The sequence below is a fragment of the Corvus hawaiiensis genome, chromosome 5, assembly GCF_020740725.1.
Source record: "Corvus hawaiiensis isolate bCorHaw1 chromosome 5, bCorHaw1.pri.cur, whole genome shotgun sequence".
Taxonomy (NCBI): domain Eukaryota; kingdom Metazoa; phylum Chordata; class Aves; order Passeriformes; family Corvidae; genus Corvus; species Corvus hawaiiensis.
In genome coordinates this window covers 66487315-66500735 of record NC_063217.1, presented here as the reverse complement: position 1 = coordinate 66500735, position 13421 = coordinate 66487315, and positions in this window count along the sequence as shown.

Below are 13421 nucleotides of genomic sequence, written 5' to 3'. Positions count from 1 at the left end.
AAATGAAAGCATTCAAAGGAAAACTAATTTTAAAAATTTTAATGCTGATTTATATTTTAATTATATAATGCTTATTTACAATTATAATTAGCCATGTGCTTCTAAGAAGAGTGGCAGTGTAAAGTGGGTTATAAATATTCTCATATGAAAGCTAGAAACTAGGCATTTAAAAAGAAATTCCTCTGTGATTGTGAAGTGACTTCTTAAAAATGCAGCATTAATTTACTACCATACATATATCCCCATAAGACTGTCATTGTAAAACTGCATTTTTAGGGAAACATTAGCTTTTGGTTTACACTGTTTTTAATTTTGAAAAAATTGTATGCATTTCCAGGAGCTTTTTATTTTGCCCTATATTGTCACGAATTGTTGCTGTTACATAAGCACCAGATTTAACAAATTTTCTTCCCACTTTATTTCCTGCTTCTCTCCTTCCCACAGAGTTTGGCAGTGTCTCTTTCAGTCTAGGTTTTGGTTCTTTTTTCCCTTTAACTCCCCTTTTTAAGGAGGGGACATAGGGTGAAGATGTCTTTTTATTTTCAAGAAAAGATTCTTTATAAATACTGCTGTGACAAATTCATTTCACAGCACAGAAGCAATCAGCATGATGCCAATGTCTGGCTGGGAACTGAAGGGTCAAACCAGCGCTCTTCCAAAAGATCAATGGGACACACTTCTGAACGGCAAGACTCTTAACTGGCTCTATACACCGCTAAAAGAAAATAAAAAATCAAATGGTAGGTTCTAAGAAGAAATAAATGTATGTTTGTTCCTGCCTTTCTGGTCCACTCTTTAAATACATTTTATGAAAAAAATACATGCAAGGGACAACAAAGAAAATAGAAGCAGCAGAGATCTGTGTTCTTCTGATAAGCTGTACTCTGATTCACTGCAAACTTTAACAGCGTAGGTAATTAACCTTATGGACAAAAAAGAATAATATACCAGGAGACAAGGTAAATACCCTCCCACTTGAATTGTTTCAAACAAGACTAGATCTCTTTCAGGATTTTTTTTTTTTTTTTTCAATTATCAGTCCAGCAGAAGGTATGAGACAAACTGGGGAATTGGAAGCTAGTAATGTCTTAGGGAGAAAGGAACACTCTTGGTGTTAAAATCTAAATTCTCCAGTCAGGAGATGTATATATATATATTTTTCACAACTAATATTTAATTAAAAAAAAAAAAACTTGAAAGAGAAATTTGAAAAATGAAATAGACCTCTCTGGATTTAGGCATTGACCAGATACTGTTGCTGAAACACTCAGATATCACTCTTACTCCTCTGATTGTTGGCATACAGTAATATATTGACTGGATTGTACTGGACCAGCTTCCAATTTATTTCTGCAGTATGTTTCCCAGGTATTTCCTGCTGATTCTAAAATTAGCTATAATTTAAATCTCCCCTATATGTTACCAGAAGAAAACTTTGATGTCTTAAATGCCTGACAATTTTAACATCTACTGTTTACTTGCATGCATCTCACATTAAGGAAGGGAAAAAATTCACTTCAGAAGCCATTCAAGGTCTTTCTGTTTCACGGTCTTTTTAGCCTAAAGAAATTGTGAGTTTTAAAGGAAAGTACAGCCACAAGTCTACTTATTGAATGAGGTTGGTTTGCTTTGTTGCACTTTTTTATTTTTTTTTTGCCAGTCCATGTTAGTCAGATTTTATCTCACGAAGACTTGCTGACAGAAAAGATTATATGTTGTTTCATCATCAGTATCAGGGACATATTATGTTCTGTGATTAAAAATTTTTCACAAAAAAATTCCAGAAAGATGTTTCAGTATTACATATTACATTTTTAAAGATCTATAACTGTGCCAGAGAAAAAACCTAAACCTATAACATTTTGGTTTGAGATCTGTCTTTCCCTGCAACTAGGAAAACACATTTCTAACTTCCTTTCCCTTGTAGATTGCACACATTTGAAACTAAAGTACATAAAAGCCTGAAAACTCGCTGGTATATTTTAATCATCCCACAAAGCAAATTTATGAAGGAGAACACTGATGAATGTGAAATGCTTTAGTTACAAAAAAAATGGCCTAGCAAGAAAAGAATATAGAACATCAGAAGACCATTGATAAAAGAGATTAATAACTTCAAATAGTGAGTGTTTATCCAAATTCATACTTTAAAAGCCCTCAAACTTTTACATAAATAATTTTCTCTTTAGCTTTTATTATTATTCCCCTTTGTCCTTCTAGTCAGCCCTGGAAATGTCACAAAAGACTTTACAATACCTCACTTAAATAAAAGGTTTATTTCTCTTCCCTCCTTTCTCAAAGTAGGAATTTTTCTGGAAAGAATTTGGATCCTAAAACCACTCTCTACTTATCAACAGTCTTTTCAACACAAGCATGTACATGTTCAAAGAAGCTAAAGCTAGCCTTTAAGTACAGCTCGAATATTTCTCTTAAACAGGATGTGTCATATTTGGATGGTTCTATAACAGGCCTTTCTTTCTACGAGGTCTTAAGATATGTCTCATATTGCCCAACACAAACCTTAATTTGGATTGTGAGAAGAAACAAAGAGTATTTTTTCTTCCTAAATTCTCACAGCACGAAAGTTCTTCTCCTCTTGGGTGTCACATATCATCACCAGCATCAGCTAGAATCTTAGACACATAAATCAAAAAGCTGTCAATTCTTCCAAAAACATTTTTATGTAGTGACAATACAATTTTCATGCCTGACAACATAATGAAACACTTCTGTATGGAAGCTGCTAGAAATGTTATTTACTTGACTCAAATGACCAGCTGCAGAAGTTTTAAGGAGCTTGTCAGGGATCTCCACTATCTTCTAGTCTAGAAGAGGATGGGGGTAAATAGTATTTCTTCTGTAAATAAGTACTATCCAGGCATGGTTTATTAGAAGCTCAAAGTCACTTAATTAACGTGTACTAAAATAGTGCCCATCAAATATAAACCAGATTAAAGTGTGACCACTGCTGTAGAAACGTTTAGAAAGAGTTCCTCCTGTGAAGAGTTCTTCCTGTGTATAAAGTGAAAAGGAAACCTTGAACCCAGTTACAGCAGACCAGCCAGCTTAGAGAACCTTCTGGAAGTCTCTTTGAAAGAAAAGCCACAGTGCTGCATGAAGGGCACCACTCGAAGCAGGTGGGCAGCAATCAGCCAGCAAAATATTTTCTTAAATGAAGTGTCTGATGTGCATACAGGACCTCACTGTCATCATCAGTGGGGCATCGGCCTGAGTTTTCCTAACAGATAGCCTTCAGGGAAGGGTTCATTCTTGATCCAGAATAAACACTTCCCACCTTCAGCGGCCATGGGAGAGGGAAAGGAGCAAACTGAAATTTCTCTTCCTCATCCTGTTTCTGTAGGGTGAACAAAATGGTTCCCAGACAGATAAAAAAATCACTTAGGTTGGAAAAGACCTCCAAGATCATGGAGTCCAACCTTTGACCAAACACCACCATGTCAACTCAGTGCCACATAGTGCACGGACTGTCACATCCAGCTGTTTCTCGAACCCTTACAGAGATGGGGTGACTCCGCCATCTCCCTAGGCAGACCATTCCAATGGTTAAGCACTATTTCAGTGAAGAAATTCTTCCTGATGTCCAACCTGAACCTCCCCTGGCACAGCTATTCTCTTGTCCTGTCCCAGGCTTGCTGCCTGGGAAAAAAGGCCTACCTCTACCTTATGTCCCTCAAGAGGTGGCATGTCTGTTTTCAATGGAGTGTTCCCAAATGCAAAATATTAGGAGTACACAGAAGCAAGTCCATCTGTTTTAAAGATGCAAAAATTTCAACCAGAAAAAAATCTTTAAAAGGATCTCCTACATATATCAGTGACAATAATAATAAAGACCTGTCTCAGATCAAGTATTTTGATCACCAGAGCAGAGGTTATTAATATGAAAACAAATGTAAACAGGTTTGCTACAGCTGCCTCAGGCAGGAATGGTAACAGGAAACAAAATTTACATCTGCTGTATAACTAATGCAATAGTGATTTAAAAGATAAAATGGGGGGGGGGGGGGGGGGCGGGGAACTGAAACAGAGTGATTTATTACCTAGTCAACTAAATTTAAATTTGCATTAATGTCAAATGCTTTTATGACTGTTCATGGGTACTGAAAACTGTATTGAATGTCCCTAGACACCAAGAACTAGAGTTAATTCATATATAAACTATTCAGATATTCTTACTGGAACTGGCAAAAATTAGTGAGCTAAAAAAAAAAGCTCTTTGTGAGGTGATTCAGAAATAACACAGATTAATCAGCAGCATGAAAGCTGTCTCAAGGAAGAAAGAAGCAAAGAAACAGAAAGAATCTAAAGAAGAAGGAAATAAGTAACCTGATGAAAAGTAGAATATTTAGACAGAAATTCAGGAGCTATTGTACTTAAATTTTTTCCTGATTTTTAGCACTAATAGAGGAATACAATATGCAAAATAAATTTTCTAAATAGCAGAATAAAATACTCTGATTGGTATTGTTTATTGAGATTATAATGAGCTCATATCCAACTATGCCAGACTGATACTCCTCAGACCCACCAGAACGAAAATTACAAGTCTTCTTTGCCAATTCAAGCTGACAAACTGCAAGAGCAGCTGCAACTCTGATTACCTGATGTAATAGCTGGCTTGCCTACACAGGTCAACAACTACTTTGTGTCTCAATATTTTATCCCCAAGACCCTTATCCAGGCAAATTTCATGGAATTAGATTTCCCACCCTTCATTCAGCTGTGACAGAGCTTCTGGTGCCAGTCAGGTTTGGGGGCTTAATGGTGACACTGGAATTACAGAATAACACAGTGGTAATAAAAAGCAATAGAGTAAACCTCAGAAATTAGAACTTGTCTTCAATGAGTTGTTTGGTTTTACTTTGAAGCAAACAAACACTAACCACCACCCTAATTCCTCCCAAACAAACACAGCATATCCAAACAAAAACCTAATTACCTTTAAATTAATTCTGAAAAAAAGTTTCCCACGTACCCACCTATACATCTAGAGGTCTAGGTTGTGTAACCAACTCATAGCTCAGGTTTCCTTAAGCATTCATGTGGTATTAATAATAATTGTTTTGATATAGACTGGAGTAATTAGCTCTGTTTTTATGTAATAAAATGGTCCTCACCAAGGTTTGCATATAGAACTCTGCTTATTCACAACTTTATTAGAATTAACAGGGAGAAAACATTGTTTCTATGAATATATTAACTTAACATGCACAAATAGACCAATTCCAGAATCACAGAATCAACTAGGTTGGAAAAGACCTTTGAGGTCATCAGGTTCAACTTGTGACCTAACACCACCTTGTCAACTAGACCATGGCACTAAATGCCACATCCAGTCTTTCCTTGAACACCTCCAGGGACAGGGACTCCACCACGTCTCTGGGCAGCCCAATCAAATGCCCAGTCACCCTTTCTGTAAAAAACTTCCTCATGTCCAGTCTAAACCTCCCCTGGTGCAGTTTAAGTCTGTGTCCTCTTGTCCTGTGGTTGCCTGGGAGAAGAGACTGACCCCCATCTGGCTACATCTTCCTTTCAGGGATTTGTAGAGTGATAAGGTCAGCCCTGGGCCTCCTTTTCTCCAGGCTAAACACCCCGAGCTCCCTCAGCCATTCCTTACAGGACTTGTGTTCTAGACCCCTCACCAGCCTTGTTGCCCTCCTCTGGACATTCTCCAGCACCCCAACATCCTTCCTAAACTGGGGGGCCCAGAACTGGACACAGTACCCAAGGTGCAGCCTTCACCAGTGCCACAGGGGAAGAATGACTTCCCTGGTCCTGCTGGCCACACTATTCCTGATCCAGGCCAGGATGCCATTGGACTTCTTGGCCACCTGGGCACACTGCTAGCTCATGTTCGATCGGCTGTCGACCGGTACCCCCATGTCCCTTTCTGCCTGGCTGCTGTCCAGCCACTCTGTCCCCAGCCTGTAGCGCTGCAGGGGGTTGTTCTGGCCAAAGTGCAGGACCCAGCACTTGGACTTATTAAACCTCATGTTGTTGGACTCAGCCCATCTATCCAGCCTGTCCAGGTCCCTTTGCAGAGCCCTCCTACCCTCCAACAGATCCACACTCCCAGAGTGGTGTCATTTGCAAATTTACTGATGGTGGGCTCAATCCCCTCGTCCAGATCATCAATGAAGATATTAAACAGGACTGGCCCCAGCACTGATCTCTGGGGGACACCACCAGTGACTGGCTGCCAACTGGATGCAGCACTGTTCACCACCACACTCTGGGGCTGGCCATCCAGCCAGTTCTTAACCAGTGAAAGGTGACCAGCACCTGTCCAAGGCGTGGGCTGCCAGCTTTCCCAGGAGTATGCTGTGGGAGACTGTGTCAAAGGGTTTGCCGAAGTCCAGGTAGAAAACATCCACAGCCTTCCCCGCATCCACCAGGCAGGTCACCTGGTCATAAAAGGAGATCAGGTTGGTCAGGCACGACCTGCCCCTCCTAAACCCATGCTGGCTGGGTCTGATCCTCTGGCCATCCTGTAAGCGCTTTGTGATGGCACTCAAGACGATCTGTTCCATAATCCTGCTGGGCACCAAGGTCAGGCTGACAGGCCTGTAGTTTCCCGGATCCTCCTTCCGGCCCTTCTTCTGGATGGGTGTAACATTGGCCAGCTTCCAGTCATCTGGGGCATCCCCAGTGAGCAAGGACTGATGGTAAATGATGGAGAGCAGCTTTGCAAGCTCATCTGCCAGCTCCCTCATCACCCTAGGATGGATCTCATCTGGCCCCATAGATTTGTGAGCATCTAAGTGACTCAGCAGATCTCTGACTGCTTCCTCCTGGATAACAGTGGGGGCTACTCTGCTCCCTGATACCATCTACCAGCCCAGGAGGACAGTTGTCCTGAGAACAACCTGTCTTTCTGTTGAAAATTGAGGCAAAGAAGGTGCTAAGTACCTCTGCCTTTTCCTCATCTTTGGTAACTATACTCCCCCCTGCATCCAATAAAGAATGGAGGTTTCCTTGCCCTTCCTTTTGATAGTAATGTATTTATAAAAACATTTTTTATTACCCATTACAGAAGTAGCCAGATTAAGTTCTAATTGAGCTTTTGCCTCTTTAATTTTCTTTACGCATGACCTAACTACATCCTTAAAGACTTCCTGAGTTGCCTGCCCCTTTTTCCAAAGGTGATACACCCTCTTTTTTCCCTGAGACACCCTTTTTTCCCCCTGAATTTCTCCTGGATCTTATGGGCTACTAAAGAAATGTCTTTAAAGTCATTCTTAAAACTTTCACCCAGTATAAATAAGCCCCTCAGACAGATGACACCACCACACAGTCACTAAAAGGCTTTAGCTGATGTTCATGACACTCAGACTTCAATCTGCACAATGATACCTAAACCAATGCTGATAAAGTTGCTCACAGACCATGTTGACACACTTGGCACTTGGCATTCCAAGACTGACTGACACCTGATAATTGCTAATCACCAAGTGCACTTATCCCATCTTGGGGAAGCTCTGATGTTGCTCCTTTCTCAACCTTTTGCACGTGGCTGAATGCCACTGATGTTTTATGTGTCATTACAGGAGGAAAACCAGACAGTGGTCAGACCAGCAGCTCTGCAAATCCTGAGATTCTGCATCCCACTTTGTTAGTGACAGTCTTCATTTTGATGAAAAGCAGCTTGGTAAAATTGCTATCAGCTGAGAAAAAGATATGAACAGAAATAATGAAACGCCTAGGATAATTTGTCTCCTTTGTGAGCTCCCAGGGTCTTCAAAAGGCCACACCAGACACTTCCTGCATCTGAAGCTAACCAATCTTCATAAATAAAGAAAGGATACATGTGGAAATACCAAACCTTGACAGAAAAAAAATTGTGAGAATGTCAGAATTAGGCTTCCATTAACAGAATTATCTTCTCTTCAAGGGCCCTAATACAAGTCCATGTTCAGTCCTGAAAGAAACCAAAGACTTACATCATGCACTTACTTGACAATTCGTAGACATTTCCAAACAGTTTTCATGCAGAAACATAAGCTGTGCTAATCAATGGGCATATGGACATGTCAATGGATATTGGTCTATCTTTTTAAGCCCTATCAGAGAATTCATACATAAAATGTATTAGAAATTTTTTTTTTCAAAATGTTATTTAAAATCAAGAGCTTGTTTTTCTACCAACAAAGCAGAAATTATTCTGGTAAAATATTCAGAAACAGAGTTACCTTCAAAGCTTGAATGTATTTATTGAACATCATGAATTCCCACCTATTTAAAATGATTATCAGACTGATATATTTTGGATTTTGGTGTGGGCTTTTTGGTTTGCTTTTTTAACCCAGGAAAGCTTTATCTTAATTCTAACTCCACATTCTCTTCCCAATGAAAATGTATAATTAGTACAATTTTACAATTATTTTGAAAATAGCTGAAGAACCTTGTTCAGGAAGAATATTACGAGCCCTGCTGGAAGGCTGCGAAGATATAACTCCTGCAGAGCTGAGCGCAGGAGAAGCAATATAGCTTGTGGAATATCAGCCATCCTGCAGAAAGCACCTACTGAAAGAAAAGGATTTAAATGAAGTGGGCTAGCAACAGTATTTCAAGAATGGCAACCACTTGGGGAATGAGGGGTGATGGCCAAGACAATGCAATTAGCCTAAATTAAGTGGTAGTTTATAATGATTTGACTCAGTACGCATGTTCACGCTAAAGCTGTGGAAAGAAATTAATTGCACAGTCTGCTATTCCATGCTAAACTGCATCTTATCTTTCTCAATGTTTTACACTGTTTCTCTAAAGAAACGGACTTTCCTAAAATCATACTAAATAACTTACAGGTTATGTGTTCTGCTGTATTAAGCATAATCAGCGCTAAATAAAAGTATGTTTCTATGTATCTTTGGAAGCTCTGATGTCTGCTGGCAATGAACTAAGTCACTGAGGCACAGCCAGCCCAGAAAGACAGATACATAGTAGTGATTTCCACTTGCATGATGCATCAGTTTTGGTTCCAATACACTTTTCACCGGAGTGTAGCAATCCTGAAGTCACTCAAGACTGGAGCTGCAGCCAAACATAACCCAGTTAGGCTTTCGTGGCAGTGTTGTAACCATGTACTCGTGTTAGCAGGGACTTTTAATGAAACTATGGACTATACTGTTATTTAAAACAAACCAAAAAAATGCCCAAACAAAACCCAAACCAAAATCATACCCTTTCTGTTAATTACTTAAGGACCTGAAGCATTTAGTAAGCAATAGCAAAGTACTGAAGTGGTCTAAATACTTTGAAGATATAAGGGGTGGTATTTACATTCACAAAAAGAGCTATCAGATTAAAAGGATATGCTTAGTTGTATCTGCATTTGAAAATATGGACTGGCTTTAACTGCCAGAATTAATAGACTCATAATTAGAACACAATTCTGATGTCAAATATTAAAAATCTTCCCCTTTTCTCAAGAAGTTACAGAAAAAAATGACAGTTGTTTCTCATGTCCTAGAAGTAAAAAGTTATTTCATTTGAATCAATAAGCAATAAATTTTATGCATAAAAATGTTAACATCACTTTTTAATGCTCACAGCTTTCTGAGAGTTAGCTGCTACACCTCAAAGAAATCAAAAATGTTTTCATTCTTTTGCTATAGACTGCACCTTCAAATGTGAAAAAATTTAGAAGTGTGTGGCTATGCCAATAAAAACACTTTTCACTCCCCTTTTTCTATTGCCTAAATTCTGCAAACACACTGGGAGGGTTGCTTGTTTATTGTAGGTTTAGTTGGCTTTGTTTGTTTTGGGTCTCTTTTTTCCAATTAGACTTGTTTTTCAGGTGCTTTTTTAATTCCTTTTTTTTTTTTTTTTAAGTACCACCTTTTCCCTTTAGAGGTGAAACTGGTTATTGATAGCAGAGGTATATAAACTCCTTTGGCAACACACATAAGGGAGAGAGACCCAGTAATTAAGGGAACAGGGATAACCTATGGGAACATGGAAAAGACATCATCTGCCACTACTTGTGAGTTCCGACCTCTCTCTAACAAAGACCGTGGACCCGGTGGGGAGTCTGTGAGTGTCAGTATCTAAAGCAGCAGATAAGGTAAACACAAAAGAAATCAATGTCAGCATTTGCTGGGCAACCCTGAGTTTTGTGAACACACACAACAGGTTTGCTGCTTTTTTTCCAAACACACCAACCTGACCTTGTAATACCTTGTTGAACAAAATGTGCCCAAGGGGCAGCAGGTTCAGTGGGGCTCTGACTGGGCCACATCTGCAACACAAGTTTGCTCACACACCTCCGTGTACTGCCCAGAGGTAAAAGAAGCTGCAGAGAGAGTTAGGGAGCTATTTAAGTACCCTGCTTAGGTAAGGAGCTCCTGAGATCTCAGAAACTTGACATTCTTAAATCTTGCCTTGTTCAAGGAACATTGTGTTCTTCCTCTCACTCATCAGCTTGTGCACGGCTTTGTGGGTTTATAGTGCAGTGGTCGAGCTCCACTTAGGTTTGAGTCTCTAATTTATGCTGCTGTCTTGTCATGAAAGGAGGGAATAGGTGGTGGACCACGCAGATAGGTGGTCATGGACAAATGGAAGACAACTCAGAAATCATTGTGCTACATTACTGAAAAGCAAAAAGATAGCAGCATTACTAAAGTATGTATTAAAAAGCACTCACCCCTGTTTCATACTCATGGGCATATAGAAAAGTTCCTTTGGTTGTGGCTAAAGTTTTCCAGATTAAAAGAAACACAAATTCAGACTAATTTTTTACTTCTGTGTTCTAAATCAAATAATTTTATTGATGCAAATTTTATTATTCTGAGAAAATGTTCTTAGTGAAGCCGATCTGAAGCATTCCCCCACTACCCAAACAGTCTTTTACATACACTAAGTTTTCCACTCACTGTAGGGATACACAAGTGTGATACTTTTTATTTGTCTTTATTTTGTGTTCTTATTAATAAAGTCTTCCTGATCTGCTCTGTACTGCATGGACTGGACAGCTTTTCCTCAAGGGACTGATCAGCCATGTAAATGAGCGTCCCATTGCAGCACACCAGCCATATAATACCACGGCATGTTGCAAAGCTTGTCCCTGTCAAGTTGGCATCTATTTGATACACCTCATAAACAGAAAAAATGAATCTTTCAAAGAAGCTGTTTGGGTTTTTTTTTTTTTCATGCTTATTAACAGTGGTATCTGATTTACTTGACAAGGTTTTGGTGCAGGGGGGAAAACTATAAGGGTGACCTCTGAAAGAAGGGACCAGGAGACCACCCGTGCTGAGCAGAGCCAGTGCCAGCCAGCTCCAAAACAGATCCACCACTGACAAAAGCTGACAGGTTTTCTCCCCCTTCCTTCCTCCCTCCCTTATGAGCAAGGTCTCTCTTTCTCCTGCATGCACCTACATAATTTGCTCATAGAAGTTCTGGGCAAGAGATGATAAATGCACAGCCCACACCAGCTATCAAAGTTGCATGTCTATCTAGCCACAGTATCTAGATGCATCTTCCTCTCAGTCTGATAAACGCCTCACGTCTGGCTGCTTTACAGGCATGCTTCACACACATGACACAGGCTGCAAAAATGCTCCTGATCCAGCTGCCTAATGGGATTATTTCAAAAGTTTTACCAAACTTTAATCAAGGAATAACAAAATCATATTATTAGAGAACAGTTCTTCCCTTCCTCTAGCTCCATCTCGCTGTTTTCATCAGTCCAACTGAGCTCTGTGAGACACCTACTAAACTGCCAAAGCTTATTTCTCCCTTTCCATCCTTACCTGAGGATAAAAAATATTAAACAAAACCAAAAGAACCCTCCTCCAATTTCTGTGGGTTTTTAAAATCAGCAATTATAATAAAAACATTTTTGTAAAGAAGAAAAAGAAAAGATCCTCTCTATTGCTTTCTATTTCTCTGCTATAATTTGTTTTGTGAAATGTTGCATTTTCCACCAGTTCACTGAGAAAATTAAGTTATCACTGTTGGAAAACAAGGACATAAGGAACTTACTGAGGTGTGATAAACTAGTTTTTCAGTATCAGTGAAATTCAAGGACATCCATACATATCAGAGGAAGAGGAAAGCTTTCTGTCCATAGTATTTTCTGAATATTAGCTGATAAAATGAAAAAAAGCTATTTAATAGTTTCTAGACTGCTATTAATTATATTTCCATAACACTGTACTGTTACAGAAATATATTTGAATTTTGTTAACTGTACTACAGCAGGAAAAGATATTTCGTAAAATTATTTCCAGCTCTTTCAGTTTTCCTCATTACCTGTTCTTCATGCATGTATCAAAGATGAGTATTCCACAAGGAAAAGAGAGGTGGGAAGGAGGGAGATACTACAGAATAAAAAGAGCTAAAATATAATTAAATGCAAAAGATTATCTAAGCCAAGAAGGTATCATCCTGAAACAGAAATCCCAGTAAGACCATGATAGAGCAAAACAACAGGATGAAAATTCACACGTCTTTAAAGGCTCTAAAGAAAATTTAAAAATCTAAAATAATTTCTAGACATCCTTGTCTATCAGTCCAGTGGATGCAAAGGCACCAAGCACAAATTCAGGGATTGTGGGAGAGTTCTTGCTTTGGGGAATTCAGTAACAAACCATGTCTTGTTATATAGAGCACCTTTGAGAAATTGTGGATGAAAAGCCATTTGACTAATTATTTACTAAACAGAATGCTAGTGAGAAATAAACACCTATTCTTTTTCTTCTCATGGGTGTTTCCAGAGATAAGGGGTCCAAAAAGAGGGTGATGGAACAAACTAATAAAGCATATCTTTAGGACAAGATAAAACTTATATATGTGTTCTTGAGCTGCTGAAGAATGGCGCTAATTTTTCACAAAACAATTTTCTTCATAATTTGCTCTACTGATTACAGCAATGCACTTTATAGAGTAAGGTATTTACAATAGGAAGAAGGTAACTGATATGTCCTCCTTGCGGCCTGTGAGCCCATTTGACCTGACTGTTTCAATGCTTTAATAAGTAAATGCATATAAATTATCCTTGCTACTATTTATGCTGCTGCTTTTAACCAATAATTTTTTTATCCTCCTTTCTGCAAAACAGTTCAGGAGAGACTTACAGGAACAAAACCACATCAGGATTAGTGATCAATATAATTATACAATATTGGATTCTACCACTCAATTTACATACTCGTCTGTAAAAATGAAAGACTCATTATAATTCCCTTCATCTTGAACTACAGCTATAAGAACATACAATCACTTCCTAAAGGAAATCAGAATTATAACTAGATCAAATATAAAAAGAAAATGCACTAGTGGAACATTTTTGTGCAAAAGATGCTGATGCAGTAGAATAAAAGAGTTCAAAAGGACACATCAATTCTCTTGACATTTTAAAAGCAAAACCAAGAAAAATAACTGGCCTACCTGCCTGCCCACAG